Source organism: Lutra lutra, chromosome 13 (assembly GCF_902655055.1).
Source record: "Lutra lutra chromosome 13, mLutLut1.2, whole genome shotgun sequence".
In the NCBI taxonomy this organism is placed as follows: Eukaryota; Metazoa; Chordata; class Mammalia; order Carnivora; family Mustelidae; genus Lutra; species Lutra lutra.
In genome coordinates, this window is record NC_062290.1 from 13,528,221 (window position 1) to 13,544,453 (window position 16,233).

At 44.4% G+C, this 16,233-nt stretch overlaps 1 long non-coding RNA gene across 1 annotated transcript; it reads right to left on the minus strand.

Moving 5' to 3' along the window:
• Positions 1 to 7,769: 7,769 nt before the first annotated feature.
• LOC125084082 (uncharacterized) lies at positions 7,770 to 14,452 on the minus strand. The gene is made up of 4 exons (XR_007122465.1): positions 14,238 to 14,452; positions 12,605 to 12,769; positions 12,285 to 12,348; positions 7,770 to 8,010 (listed from the first exon to the last, which is right to left on the minus strand). It is a non-coding gene; the product is annotated as an uncharacterized LOC125084082 (long non-coding RNA).
• Positions 14,453 to 16,233: the final 1,781 nt, after the last annotated feature.

A 16,233-nucleotide genomic window follows, 5' to 3' on the forward strand; every position in this document is an offset into this window, starting at 1 on the left:
GCTCAGTTGGTTAAGCATCTGCCTTCAGCTCAGGTCATGATCCCAGCGTCCTGGGATCTAGCCTGGGATCAGGCTCCCTGCTCAGCAGAGAATATGCTTCTCCCTTTCTCTCTCCCTCTGCCTCTCCCCCTGTTCATGCTCACTCACGCTCTCTCTCAAGTAAATAAATAAAATATTTATTTATTTTTTTTTAAAGATTTTATTTATTTATTTGACAGAGAGAGATCACAAGCAGGCAGAGAGGCAGGCAGAGAGACAGGAGGAAGCAGGCTCCCTGCTGAGCAGAGAGCCCGACGTGGGACTCGATCCCAGGACTCCGAGATCATGACCTGAGCCGAAGGCAGCGGCTTAACCCACTGAGCCACCCAGGCGCCCCAGTAAATAAAATATTTAAATAAATAAATAAATGTCAAACAGGGGTGCCTGGCTGGCTCAGTTCCTGGAGCATGTGGCTTTTGATCTCAGGGTCATGAGTTCAAGCACCACATTGAGTATGAAGGCTACTTTAAAAAACGAAACAAAACAAAAAACAGCAAACAAACAAAAGCCTTAAAAAAATAGCATATAGGGTGCCTGGGTGGCTCAGTTGGTTAAGCGACTGCCTTCAGCTCAGGTCATGATCCTGGAGTCCTGGGACCGAGTCCCACATCGGGCTCCCAGCTCCACGGGGAGTCTGCTTCTCCCTCTGACCTTCTCCTCGCTCATGCTCTCTCTCACTGTCTCTCTCTTCTCTCAAATAAATAAATAAAATGTTAAAAAATATATATAGCATATATATATGTATATATATGTTATATAAATACATATATATATATAATATATATTTTTTTAATCTGGGATATATAAGATATGTTTATACAAAAATAAAATCAAATTACAACTTAAGATATCTTACAAATTCTGAGATAGGAAGAACCTTAGAGATTATCCAAGCAACTGATATTTTACAGAAAAAAAAAAAATCAAAACCCAGACTGTATCTTACAGAAATACTCAGATAAGTGAACATGGGTGTTTGTACAAGGATGTTCCCCCAATACTGTTTATAATAATGGGGGGTGGGGGATGAGGGGCACCTGGATGGCTCAGTGGGTTAAAGCCTCTGCCTTCGGCTCAGGTCATGATCCCAGAGTCCTGGGATTGAGCCCCGCATTGGGCTCTCTGCTTGGCCGGGAGCCTGCTTCCCTTCCTCTCTCTCTGCCTGCCTCTCTGCCTACCTGTGATCTCCGTCTGTCAAATAAATAAATAAATAACTTTATTTAAAAAATAATAATGGGGGGGAATGATCTCAATGCCCATCAACGGGAGAGTTTTTCCCATTTGGCAAATTTTTCAGAAGTTATTATTAAGGCATGCCGGGGGTGCTCAGTGGGTTAAGCCTCTGCCTTACGCTCAGGTCATGATCCCGGGGTCCTGGGATAGAGTCCCACATCGGGCTCCTTGCTCAGCGGGGAGACTGCTTCTCTCTGTCTTTGCCTGCCACTCTGCCTGTATTCTCTCCCTCTCTCTCTCTCTCTGACAAATAAATAAATAATTAAAATCTTAAAATAAAAAGTTATTTTTAAAAAGTTGGGGGGGGGGCAGCTTGCCTGGCTGGTTCAGTCAGTAGAGGATGCAACACCTAATGTGAGGGTCATAAGTTCAAGCCCCACATTGGGCATGAAGCCTACTTTAAAATATAATATAAATAAAATTTTAAAATAACTTTATTATGAGTGGTTTTTAAAAATTATTTCATCAATATATTAGACTCTCTATAGCCATTAACTAATAATGCAAATGTATATTTAATGAAACATGCCCATTATACATGAAATGGCAAAGCAAACTCTCAAATATCATCTTTAGTAGAATCCCCCCCTTTTTTTTTTTTTAAGATTTTATTTATTTATTTGACAGACAGAGATCACAAGTAGACAGAGAGGCAGGCAGAGAGAGAGAGGGAAGCAGGCTCCCTGCTGAGCAGAGAGCCCCATGCAGGACTCGATCCCAGGACCCTGAGATCATGACCCGAGCCGAAGGCAGCGGCTTAACCCACTGAGCCACCCAGGTGCCCTAGAATCCCTCTTTTTAAAGTAAATGCGTTTAGGTGTGTGTGGGAACTGAAAAAAATCTGAAAATAAATATTCCAAAATATCACTAGCAATGGATGGCCTAGAATTGATTTCAGTTGACTATTTTATCTTTAGTAAAGTGTGAATTTTATATCAATTATTATTTCACTAAACAAGGAAAATATTTTTATTTGCAAGAAGAAGCAAGTATCTTCTTTTCATTTTCACTTTGACCAGTGAATATTAACCATGTCCCAAAGTGTGTGGAACAGTGCTATGGAATTGTTACTGGCTGGAGACATTATTATTATTTTTTTTAGATTATTTATTTATTTATTTGACAGACAGAGATCACAAGTAGAGAGGCAGGCAGAGAGAGAGAGAGGAGGAAGCAGGCTCCTTGCTGAGCAGAGAGCCCGATGTGGGACTCGATCCCAGGACCCCGAGACCATGATTTGAGCTGAAGGCAGAGGCTTAACCCACTGAGCCACCCAGGCGCCCCTGGAGATGTTATTCTTTTTTTTTTTTTTTAAAGATTTTATTTATTTATTTGAAAGACAAAGATCACAAGTAGGCAGAGAGGCAGGCAGAGAGAGAGAGGAGGAAGCAGCCTCCCTGCTGAGCAGAGATCCAGATGTGGGGCTCGATCCCAGGACTCTGGGATCATGACCCGAGCTGAAGGCAGAGGCTTTAACCCACTGAGCCACCCAGGCGCCTCTGGAGATGTTATTCTTAATATCGAAGATCAGAATTGCACTAACAGGGAAGAAAGCTTATTTGAAAGTGGAATTATGTTACTGGGATCAGAATCTGAAAACAAAACAAAATATGTCTCACTCATTTGAAAATGACATGTTGTGGGAAATTTTTTGGATGGATGGACAGACGGAAGGACAGAGAGATGGATGTGTGGGTGGGTGGATGGGAAGACGGATGGACAGACAGATGAGTGGGCAGATGGATGGACAGATAGATGGACAGATGGATAGACAGGCGGATGGATAGATGAATGGACTTCAATACGTGTGAATGTGCATGGGATACCATTCCATAAAGAACTAGATTCAGCTGGGAAGAGGGTTGAACAGCTAGATTGATCTAGGTTTTCATTTTTTAGTGCTTACAGTCAACTTTCACAGTGGCTGTACTTTCTTCAAGTTACTCTGCCCTCCTCAGGAAGAGAAGGGAGAAGGTCAGGCCTCTGCTACTCCTCCAATCTCTACTCAATAAATAGCAACAGAGAGTGGGGGAAAGCACGGTGAAGACCAACATCCACCACTCTCTGAGGAATTCTTACCCTCTGGCGCACCCTGTGGGGTCCCCTGCAAAATCCAGAAATATGAACCCCCGATTCTGGCTCTATTTCAGGAGATGCTTGAGCCCCCAGAATCACACCCATTAATTTCGTCGAGGCTCACCAAGTCCATGTTGAGAACTCGCACGTCTGCTTGTAGTAAGAGAGGACGGGACCTGGCAATGACAGGCAGAACGGACCGTAAAAGCTTTAGAGGTCCAGCCCTTGTATTTCTCTTTGATGTAGAGGATCTTGCTACCTTGAATGTAGCTACAGCAACCAGCACTTAAAATTAGGAAGGGGGGCACCTGGGTGGCTCAGTGGGTTAAAGCCTCTGCCTTCGGCTCAGATCATGATCCCAGGGTCCTGGGATCGAGCCCCACACCGGACTCTCTGCTCGGCAGGGAGCCTGCTTCCTCCTCTCTCTCTCTGCCTGCTTCTCTGCCTACTTGTGATCTCTGTCAAATAAATAAATAAAATCTTTAAAAAAAATTAGGAAGGAAGGGGATGGAAGTTAGTATATTTTTCTGAGTTAAAATGATGCCTTTCTAAATCAATAATTCACCACAGTCCCAAGTGGTGAATTAAGGATCAGAGTCCATGATTCCTCACAAAGAAAAAGAAAGAAAGACAACCAAGCGTGCATGTATTTATGCAACAGATCTATACTGAGTTTCCACTGCACGCCAGCCTTGCTCCCAGGAGCTGGGAGTCATAACAAAGGACAAAACAAAGCCTGCCACGTGGAACGTGCTTTCTTGTTGAGGTGCGGCAAGAAGACAATAAACCAGCAAACAAGCGATTATAGGATAAAATGTAACAATGTACTAAGTGCCAGAAAGAAAAATACAGTAGAGGAAAGAGAAAAAGAGCAATGGGAAGGTTTTATGACAGGAGAGTTAAGGAAGGCTTGGCTGACAAAAAGACACTTGAACAGATGCCAGAATGGAGTGAAGGAGCAAGCCATGCAAGCATCTGGGGAAAGAGTTTTCCAGGAAAACAGAACAGGAAATGCAAAAGCCCTGGAGAGAGAATGTGCTCCATGTGTTAAAAACAGCTAAGAGGCCACTGCGGTTGGAGGGAGGTGAACAGGGGAGATGACGGAGCAAAGCCCAGGAGGTAAGCTGGTGTCGAACCATGTAAAGGCTTGGAGGCCACAGGAGGGACTTTGCATTGTCTTCTAAGAGTCATGGGAAGCCCCTGGAAGGAGGGCAGTATTGTGATCTGACTTATATTTTATGATGGGTCATTCTAGCTGCTATGTGGAAAAGAGACAGAAGGAGGGTGAGTGCGAAAGCAGAGAAGGGAAAAGAGAACGCATATTTTTCCCTTTCCACATGGTACTGGTAATTATGGGTGGCCCCAGGAAAGAGAACATAGACACAGAAATTACTGGATCAAACTGAATGCTTCAGACCAATTCATTCTACCAGTATGTTGCCAACATCTGGCTGATAGGCCCTGGAAATGAGACAGCAGTCTCCCAGCTAATGTAGGCTGTGATATTGTGATTTATAATAATATATATTTGGTCTTTGTCCCCATTTCTGGCACAAAACTTCTAAAGCCCTTGGAATTTCCTAAGTGATGAGAGTGACAACAGTGTCTCTGGTTGTATTAATAAGGTGTCTTTAAGACTGAACCTAAGGACAGGGGCTGGTTATCTGGGAAACCAACCATATGCTTAGAGGACTGGGACTTTCAATCCCATCCACCTGATTTCTGGGGAAAGGAGAAGGGTTGGAGGCTGAATCAATGGTCAGTAATTTAATCAGTCATTCCTATGTAAAGAAGCCTCCATGAAAACCCAAAAAGACAGGGTCAGAGAGCTTCCAGGTTGGTGAACACACGGAGAACTGGAGAGTGGCTTGCTCTAGAGAGAGCATGGAAGCCCCACCTCCTCCCTGGGTCCATACCTTGTCCTCTGTATCTCTTGCGTCTAGATGCTCCTAAATTATATTCCTTTATAATAAACCAGTAATTCAGTAAGTAAAATGTTTCTTTGAGTTCTGAGATCCCCTCTAGCAAAGTAATCAAACCTAACTTTGAGGGTCTAGCAAATTAATCAAACCTAAATTTGACCCAAGGAGGGTCTTGGGAAACTACAATCTATAGCTGGCCAATCCGAAGCCTAGGTGACAAGCTGACTTGTGACTGGTATCTGATGTGGGGAGGTGGGGGGGCGGGGGCAGTCTTGCAGGACTGAGCCTTTAACCTGTGGAATATGACACTATCTCCAGGTAGATAGTGTCAGAATTGATTTGAATTGTAGGACCCCCTGCTGGTATCTGAAAATTGTGTGGTGGTGTGTGAGGCTGCAGATGTGGCCCATACCTCCTTGTTAAGCAACAAACAACATTGCATCCCAGCATCTAAAAGATTTAAGGGTTTGGTCTCCATCATATTTCCATTAATTCACCAGTCTGGCACCTACAGAATGAATCTGGCGGGAGGATTGTAGACTACCCCAAACTCAACCAAGGAGTAGCCAGTTGTAGGCCAGGTGTAGTATCTTAGATAGAGATTAATATGGCCTCAGGCACACAGACCGTAGAGGACCTGCCAGGAGATATACCTAACCCAGCGTTTCTGTTGGACACTGGTCCCCAGCAATGTCAGTTGTGAGCACAGATGATAATCTAGCTTGACTTCTGACACAGTCTCAACCCGGAGGTCTAAACCAGTAAGACCCCACTCTGAAAAGGTAATTGAGATAACAGTTGGGGTCTTTCTTCCTCCAGTCTGGAAGAGTGTCAAGATGTCTTTCCACAAGCCATCAAAAAGAATCAAATCTTGCCATTTCCAACAATGTGGATGGAACTAGGGGGTATTATGCTAAGCAAAATAAGTTAGTCAGAGAAAGACAAGCACCATATGACTTCACTCATATGTGGAATTTAAGAAACAAAACACACGAACATAGGGAAGGGAAGGAAAAAGAAAATAAGGTGAAAATTGAGAGGAAGGCAAACCACAAGAGACACTGAACTCAAGGGAATGAACTGAGGGTTGAGGGTAACTGGGGGACAGGCATTAAGGAGGGCACGTGATATAACGAACACTGGGTGTTATACGCAACCGATGAATCACTAAATTCTACCATTGAAATTAATAATATAGTATATGTTAACTAAATTGAATTTAAATAAGGAATTTTTTAAAAAGATTTTTATTTATTTATTTGACACAGAGAGTTCACAAGTAGGCAGAGAGGCAGGCAGAGAGAGAGAGGGAAGCAGGCTCCCCGCTGAGCAGACAGCCTGATGCGGGGCTTGATCCCAGGACCCTGAGATCATGACCTGAAGCAGAGGCAGAGGCTTAACCCACTGAGCCACCCAGGTGCCCCTAAATAAGGAATTTAAAAAAAAAATCTTTCCATAGATCAAGCTTGTATACTTGATCATTTTTTTTAAAGATTTTATTTATTTATTTGACAGACAGAGATCACAGGTAGGCAGAGAGGCAGGCAGAGAGAGGGGAAGGGAAGCAGGCTCCCTGCTGAGCAGACAGCCTGATGCGGGGCTTGATCCCAGGACCCTGAGATCATGACCCAAGCCGAAGGCTGAGGCTTTAACCCACTGAGCCACCCAGGTGCCCCTACTTGATCATTTTTTAAAAAAGATTTTATTTATTTATTTGAAAGAGAGAAAGAAGAGAGTGAGAGAGAGAGGGCACGAAAAAGCTGGGGGGAGGAGCAGAGGGAGAAGCAGATTCCCCGCCAAGCAGGGAGCCTGATGCGGGGCTCGATCCCAGAACCCCAGGATCATGACCCGAGCTGAAGGCAGATGCTGAACTGACTGAACCACCCGGGTGCTCTTATACTTGATCATTTTTATACCACTTCTGTAAACATTCCGGTTCACATTCTTCTTCAGCTTCGGACGGGGTTACCAAATGTCTAACCCTTATATTTCTAGGTTGTATTGCCCTCTCTGGCCAAATAAGCACTTTGCCCAGAAAGCCATATCCCAGCAGTGACCCTTGTGCCACACCGTGTACCATCTGTGCAGACATGGTAGAGGCCATCTGCAGACACCCCAGAGAACAATCACTGTTCTCCAGCACTCTGAACTTTTCTCTATGTAAATTATTGTAAACAACATCAATGATTGGGACAATGGAATTTGATTTTGATTCTTTTCTAGAATCAAAGATGTGTTCTTCTCTATTCAAATCAGAAAATAAGGACCAGGGACACCTGGGTGGCTCAGATGGTTGGACATCTGCCTTCAGCTCGGGTCGTAATCCCAGGTTCCTGGGATCGAGCCCCACATCGGGCTCCCTGCTCAATGGAGCGTCTGCTTTCCCTCTGCCTCTCTCCCCTTCTCGTGCTCTCTTTCTCTCTCAAATGAATAAATAAAAATCTTAAAAAAAAAAAAAAAAGAAAGAAAAGAAAAGAAGGACCAGAAACAGCTTGAATTCCCATGTAACAGACAACAAAACACATTTACCATTTTCCCTCTGTGTTGTACTAACTCTCCTTCCTTCTGCCACAATCCAATCCAAAGAGATCTAGATCATCTTGATGGTCCACAGAACATCCCATTAATCTATGACCCTGGCGACACTGTATTGATTGGACTGGAAGACATCAGAGGCCTTGGTAAGACATATGTGCTCCCGAGGGTGAGAGGCTTGCCGAACCTCATCTGAAAAGGTAATCTGAAAGGGAGATCTATATCAGATATAAAATATCTGAAGGGACATTTTATCTCGCATCTTCTACCACGAAGGAGAACACATTGCCTTCTGGACCTCTTTGGGTTCCAAAGATAGCACATCACACAGCTAGAGGTAAGACTTTGGCCCACATACTGGGTGACACGAAAGTCTTCCAGGCTTGAGTGAGGCCCATAGCAGGACACGGGTCTGCCCGAAGTCCACACTGTGACACCAGCAACACTGTCACCAGGCTACGTGCTCCGCCAGACCCCACGGGGTCAGAGATGCAGTGTGGCCTGTACGGCGAGTCCCAGGGGAGAATCCCAACACAGGCCATCCTCCCCAGGTAGTGTCTCTGAGCTGGTCCTCAGGCTGTGCCTTGGACAGCTTGTCTCTTGGTTAGCACGGCAGATTCCGGCGGGTGTGCTGTGTGAGGAGGTGGTGTTCGCAGACCCACTCCCACATTTCCTAGGCTGGGAAGTGAGCCCCAGTCCCTGGGCTGATACAATGTTACATGGGATCCCACACCAGTGAATGAAACACTTCCTAAACCCTCAGAGAGTGGTGCAGGCTGAGGCTCCTGATATAGGGAAAGCCAATCCCAGGCTCAGAAGATATGCCTATTCTGAGAATAAACTGCTGGTCCTTCTAGGATAAAAGGAAACCAAGATACTCAACTTCTTCCTTAACTTCTGTTGCTGGAAGTGGGACATTCATCCGCAGCAGTCTTGGTAAATGGAAATCAGTAATGCTTGTTCTCTGCATAGTCTCTGTCCCCACTACCATGGACACTTGATTCACGTGTCTATCATACCAGCAGTGATAGGGCCAATAACAGGGGCTGGCCGTCAGTCAACTGACCGGGTCATTTTGTCTGCCTGGTGTTCGCTGCCTTTTCTGTAGATGCTCTCTTAAAGATGTTAACATTTGAGACATTTCACGCCTACTCCTGTATTACTACTCATGGCCCCTATGCCAGACCTCCTTTTCTGCAGACTTCCAATCTCCTTTTTCCTTCCAGACCCCTGGGTCAACTGGCCAGGCCATCTGCCACTGCCCATGAGTTCATATATACTCTAACCTCAGGCTGCATCTCTTCTGTACAATGTACATCATGTAAAGCTCTATCCACTGAGAGGATTTTCCCTTGTCATCATCTTTTAACACAGCTAAGAGGGCTCTAGAAAAGATACCATCCTGGGCCCCTGGGTGGCTCAGTCAGTTAAGTGTCTGCCTTTGGCTTAAGTCATGATCCCGGGGTCTTGGGATCGAGCCCCGCATCAGGCTCCTTACTCGGTGGGGAGACTGCTTCTTCCTCTCCCTCTGTCCACGACTCCCCCATTTGTGCTCTCTCTGTCAAATAAATATATAAAAATATTAAAAAAAAAAAAAGAAGAAGAAGAAGAAGAAGATACCATCCATTTTTATATTGCATTCACATGCAGGGTGGACCCATCTGCCGATCAAACTAGACTCTTCTCCTTCTTTGGTTGGTCATGCAGAAGGCCCATACAGCCATAAGCGTGAGCTCAGGAGGAGCACTGGGGTAACAGTGTCGGATACCATGGAGTGGGTGGTGGGAGGGGCCTGGGATTCTGCCCATGCAGCTTACTTGTACCCTTGGGTCCTGTTGATTCTCAGTTCTGGGTGTAGCACCTTCCTTTTATGAAGGATTGCTGCTAGGACCCCCTTAATTTATGACTTGGTAGACTCTCCCCAGTTCATGATGACAAGTTTTTTTTTTTTTTTTTTAAAGATTTTATTTATTTATTTGACAGAGAAAGATCACAAGTAGACGGAGAGGAAGGCAGAGAGAGAGAGAGAGAGAGAGAGGGAAGCAGGCTTCTCGCTGAGCAGAGAGCCCGATGTGGGACTCGATCCCAGGACCCTGAGATCATGACCTGAGCCGAAGGCAGCGGCTTAACCCACTGAGCCACCCAGGCGCCCCCATGATGACAAGTTTTACTGTATGATCACTTGGTGACCGATGGACCGGCCTGCCATCTCTCCTGACCAGAGCTTTACGTGATGGCAGGAGTCATTTTTCAAAGGTGTGTGATTCTCTACTGCAGAGAACGTGGCCTCGCTCTCCATCCCCAAAACCCTGAATTGTGATTCCCACTGAGACTGGCCACAAATTTATACAGCATCTCTTCCAACCTTTGAGAGCTCCCACACCGGGGGGTCTGCAGCTCACATGGCCCAAGTGGTCACCCTGGACCTGAAACAGTGCTTTCCCGCATAGGATCCCACACAAACCTGGCGGTCTTGCCTATCCCTGAGTATATGAACTGTAGCAGTAACCAAAAAAATACATATGCCTTCAAGTTTTCATCTGTTTTTGATAAACATGACAGTGAAGGCGGTTGAAACCTGGAGGACCCAGCAGAAATAGTTCAGTTTACATGGAGGGACCCAGCCTGGGTAAAGAAAACTAGAAAATACATCTAGGATCTTTTTTTCCTCCTGAGGCATGCAAATATCAAACTTTCTAGTTGATCAGCCACATGAGAGTTCTACCTTGAAAACAAAAAAGTACATCCTGTTGTCCTCATGTCTTGATCTCAAATGGGTTCTCGTCAACTATTAATATATTACTTTTTTTTTTTTTTTTTTAAGCAGAGGAAGTGGCTAGGGCAAATTATTTTCTCAAAGGTTCAGAATGGTGCAATGCTCCATTTCCCACCACCACACACACACTCAGAAAAGATAACTGAATGTCTATCTGGCTGGAATTCATAAAGTTTTCATTAACTCAAGGCTAGCAGAAGGGTCCCAGTAATAATACAGTGTCCTAAGTGTCCCATTTTCTACTATACATAAAGACTTAGTACTTAAGTGGTAATTATTTTAGGGGAGTCCACTTGCAAAGTGCTCAGAAAAGTTCAAGTTAGGCTAGGGCCATTTTCCTGTTTTATATCCTTTAGCATACGATTCAAATTCATGTGATTTTCATGAGGTAAACAATACTTCAAGCTACCGTGTATTAGAGTTTATTATTTACTACTATAATATCATGCAAAGTATAATCATATTTAATTTACTAGAAAAATCTAGTAAAGTAAGTTTGTGTGAGCTTTAACCCACTGAGCCACCCAGGCGCCCAATGCCCAAGATTTTTATGGGAGACGGCTCAGATAGGCACTCTTTGCTTAGCGTGTCTCAAATTCCAGACTCCCCGGAGGAAATCAGGTGTTTGGGGCACCTGGGTGGCTCAGTCATTAAACATCTGCCTTCAGCTCAGGTCATGATCCCAGAGTCCTGGGACTGAGCTCCACATCGGGCTCCCTGCTTGGCAGGAAGCCTGCTTCTCCCTCTCCCACTCCCCCTGCTTGTGTTCCCTCTCTGGCTATGTCTCTCTCTGTCAAATAAGTAAATAAAATCTTTTAAAAAATAAGAAAAAAGAGACATCAGGTGTTTGGCATAAACTATATCACTTGCACAATTTCAGCCCAGTAAGCAACTCTTAATGAGACAATGGTGGGAATCCTTCCCAAATCCAAATTCCCAACCAAGGGCCAAGCTTGCAAGCAGACCTTTGAAAGGATAGCAATCTCAGGACTGTTATGTGTGTCTACACTATGTCTTCTAACCCTTTTCTGCATATAGGTATTATTATCCTTCTTACAATACATTATATATTTTTCTATTCCATTCTACTTATGTTACATATTTATTTAAAATATTTACATTATATGTTTAGGGTGCTAGGTGGCTCAGCTGGTTAACTGTCTACCTTTGGTTCAGGTCATGATCCTAGGGTCCTGGGATCAAGTCCCATATTGGGCTCCCTGCTCAGCAGAGAGCCTGGTTCTCTCCCTCTGCTGCTCCCCCTGCTTGTGCTCCCTCTCTGTCAAATAAATAAATAAAATCTTAAAAAAAAAAAAAAATAAAAAAAGAACTCAAATAGTTCTTGCTCAAGAACTATTGATCTCTTGGGGAGCCTGGGTGGCTCAGTGGGTTAAAGCCTCTGCCTTCAGCTCAGGTCATGATCTCAGGGTCCTGGGATCGAGCCCCGCATCGGGTTCTCTGCTCAGTGGGGAGCCTGCTTCCCTCTCTCTCTCTCTCTCTACCTGCCTCTCTGCCTACTTGTGATCTCTCTCTGTCAAATAAATAAATAAAATCTTTTAAAAAAAAAAAGAACTATTGATCTCTTGCTCAAGACCATACAGGTCATATACGGCAAACCACAGTATATGCGGTTTACTACTACTCTATAATGTCTCAAATCACAGCATCTAACATACGTAAAATAGGTTTCATATTGAGATTACCTTATATACATACAGATTCCTCCATGAATAAAATCTTCCACTGATAATTATAGCTGCTGTCAGTCTACAGACAGAAGGAAGAAAAGGAAGGGGTTTTCATCTCAGTATTTCTCGTTTCTAAAAGATGTGTGAGAACTTTTGCTTCCCAGTACTGCATCTAAGAAGCTGAGAAATCGCCATCCATCTTAACAAAAAGTAAAAAGCTGAACCAACTGAAAAATCAACAATTCTTTTTTGACTCCCTAGAGAAGGAAAGTCATTGGCCAAACTGCTCCTCCCCACCCCCCGAATTGGAGAGACTGACAGACACCGAGACTTACCAAAGCAGACGCCTCCATGGGAACCAGTGTCCGGGAAGGAAACTGGAGCTGTCTGTCACTGATGAATTACTGGAGGCTCAGTGTGGACCAGTCTGAGAGACACAAACTTCAGGGAACTCAGTTATCCGGAGGACCCCATCCTTTGATGTTTGATGTCCTGGAGCTCTGGCATGGAGAGGGGGAAAGGAACTATTCTGAAACAACATCAGATCAGGGGACCTGGCTGGCTCAGTCAGTAGAGCGTGGGACTCTGGACCTCGGGGTTGTAGGTTCTACCTTCAGTGCAGAGACTTAGTTAAAAATAAAGCCTAAAAGGGGCATCTGGGGCGCTCAGTCAGTTGAGTGTCCAATTCTTGATTTTGGCTCAGGTCATGAGATCAAGCCCTGTGACAGGCTCCCTGCTAAGTGGGGAATCTGCTTGAGATTCTCTCCTTCTCTCTTGGCTCCTCCCCATCATGTTATCTCTCTCTCAAATAAATAAATCTAAATGAAAACGAAAACAAAAACCTGGGATACCTGGATGGCTCAGTCAGTGAAGTGTCTGCCTTCGGCTCAGGCCATGATCCCAGGGTCTTGGGATGGAGTCCCACATCAGGCTCCTTACTGAGCAGGGAGCCTGCTTCTCCCTCTGCCTGCTGTTCCCTTTGCTTGTGCTCTCTCTGTCTCAAATAAATAAAAATCTTAAAAACAAAACAAAAACCTAAAAGAATGGAAATATATCAGATCATTCCCTTCTTAGCAAGGTCTGCCCTCAGGAGAAACTCTTTGACCAGAGCCTAACCTGCTGGGGTTTTATCAGCGCCCAAGAGACGTAGGGAAGGAGAGATATCCAGCTCCACCGAGCTTTCCAAATGGGAGAAAAGAAATCCCCAGCTCCCGCTCAGTCTAGCCATCCTGTCCCACCTGAGAAGAGGAGGAAAATATGAGAAGCACCTGTGAAGCTCAGAATCACGGGTTATGATCTAATCACAGCACCGCAGAACACTTCTCCCCACCTCAGCATTCAAAGTAAGTGGATGGGACAAACTCCAGAAAGACAGACTCAAATACAGAGAACAAACTGGCAGCTGCTGGAGTGGAGGTGGGTGAGGGCATGGGTGACACAGGGACAAGGCATGAAGAGGTACAAACTTCCAGTTATAAACAAGTCACAGAAATGAAAAGAACAGCATAGGGCATAGTGTCAATACCACCGGTCAAAAATGAATGAAGAAGTAACTTGTCCATGGGAGCCTTTTAACCCCTAAAATAAGGCCTCCCATGAAAAGCGTTTGTCCCCACCCCTTCACTGTACTAAAGCACAAATACAGATAAATATGTTGCGTAAAAATAATAATGAATCAATCTATTTTTATCCACGTCTGCAGTGCAGAGAAACTACTTTCCTGCAGTCTAAACCCTGGCGTTGGCTCTCCTTGCATTTGCTTTGCAAAAAGCAGAAAAGGATCCTCTTTGGGGGCATTATTTATATTTCAGCACGACAAATACTTTGATCAACTGCCCAATGCTAACAAAATGAGGGCCCGTCCATGATTCATCTCAGCCGCACATGTTTCCTATCAAATCATAGAAGCTTTATATAAATGAATCAGGTTTAGGCTTAAGGAAGGAAGTCAGTGGTTATTTCAATCACCCTTTGGCCCATATGTCCTTCCTTTGTCTCCTTAAACGATGCTTTTAAGACCCAAATGTCACGCTCAGCCTTGGTGAAAATTTCAGCCCCATAATTCGCAAATGAAGTGAGCTTGAGCAAACCGCTGTGACTTTCTGGATCTCTGTTTTTCTCATCTGTAAAATGGGGATAAAAATAATATTTTTCTCATGAAATGACTATAAGGATTTCATGATCTCATGCATATAAAGCTCTTGGCACACTGCCTGGCATCAAAAAAATACTCAGTTAATTTTATTTGCTTCTCACTATAATCACAAGGGCCATTAAGTGATCATTAGCAATCTTTTTTGAAATCTATGCAATCTATTAGAACAGACATCTTTCTCTCTCCCATTCTCTCTCTTTCTCCCTTATTATTAGTTACCAGTAGCATTATTCTTATCTACAAGGGCTGGATATTGGGAAAATCATGGAAAGATCCAAATGGGACCTTTGGTGCGAAATGCTGGGAGTGTTGGGATCCGTCTGGGACTTTTCCAGGGCTCATGAGCAAGAGCTGAATGTCACAAGATGCCAGACAGCAGGAAAGTGAGCACCCGCCAAGACCTGGAGATAACTTTGGAACTAGGAACCGAGGCTGCATTTTGCTGGCACTTCCTTGTAATCTTTCCTGATAAACTTCTGCTTCTTTGGCATGTGGGTTGCTAAGGTGACGGGATGACAGGAGGGAATTGGGCAACAGATGGTGCTAATATATTTAAACTTGACTAGAGTTTACTCCTTCGAGGTAAAGCTGTAACTATATACCAAGCTGCTAAGATGCCAGTGAGCATTGTGAGCTTAGACTGGCTTATCTTTCCTACATTTCCTTGGGACCCAGAAAGACACCACTTGGGCCCAGCACTAGTAGGGTTTGGTGAGGAATGGGGAGTGCTGGTAGCAGTAAGAGTTTGCTTATTAAAGGATCTGGTTTTTGTTTTTTTTTTTTTAAAGATTTTATTTATTTATTTGACAGAGAGAGATCACAAGTAGATGGAGAGGCAGGCAGAGAGAGAGAGAGAGAGAGGGAAGCAGGCTCCCTGCTGAGCAGAGAGCCCGATGCGGAACTCGATCCCAGGACCCTGAGATCATGACCTGAGCCGAAGGCAGCGGCTTAACCCACTGAGCCACCCAGGCGCCCCAAGGATCTGGTTTTTATTGTGATGAGAATTTCACAGTTTATACAAATATCAAATCATTATGTTGTATACCTGAAATTAATGTTATATGCCAATTATACTTCAATAATAATAATAATAATAGGCCCCTCCCCCCAAAAGATCTAGAACATTTTACCCTAAGCTCTAATATTGAGATTTGGAGTTCAAAACTTGCTTCTTCCACTTAGAGCTCTGTGTCCTTGGATATGTTCATTTACTTCTGGAACCTTAGAAAACAGGACAATAGCATCTGTTTTCACTATTTCAGGATTGTTGTAAGAATCCAATGGAGGAGGGGCATCCGGGTGGCTCAGTTCTTAAGAGTCTGCCTTCAGCTCTGGTCATGATCCCAGAGTCTGAGCCCCATATTGTGTGTAGAGATGACTTAAAAATAAAATTTAGGGGGGCGCCTGGGTGGCTCAGTGGGTTAAGCCTCTGCCTTCGGCTCAGGTCATGATCTCAGGATCCTGGGATCGAGTCCCACATTGGGCTCTCTGCTCAGCAGGGAGCCTGCTTCCCCTCTCTCTCTCTCTCTCTCTGCCTATTTCTCTGCCTACTTGTGATCTCTCTCTCTCTGTCAAAAAAATAAATAAAATCTTTAAAAAATAAAATAAAATGGGGCGCCTGGGTGGCTCAGTGGGTTAAAGCCTCTTACTTCGGCTCGGGTCCTGATCCCGGGGTCCTGGGATCGAGCCCCATGTCGGGCTCTCTGCTCAGCGGGGAGCCTGCTTCCTCCTCTCTCTCTGCCTGCCTCTCTGCCTGCTTGTGATCTCTGTCAAAAAAAAAAAAAAATTTGTAAAAAAATAAATAAATAA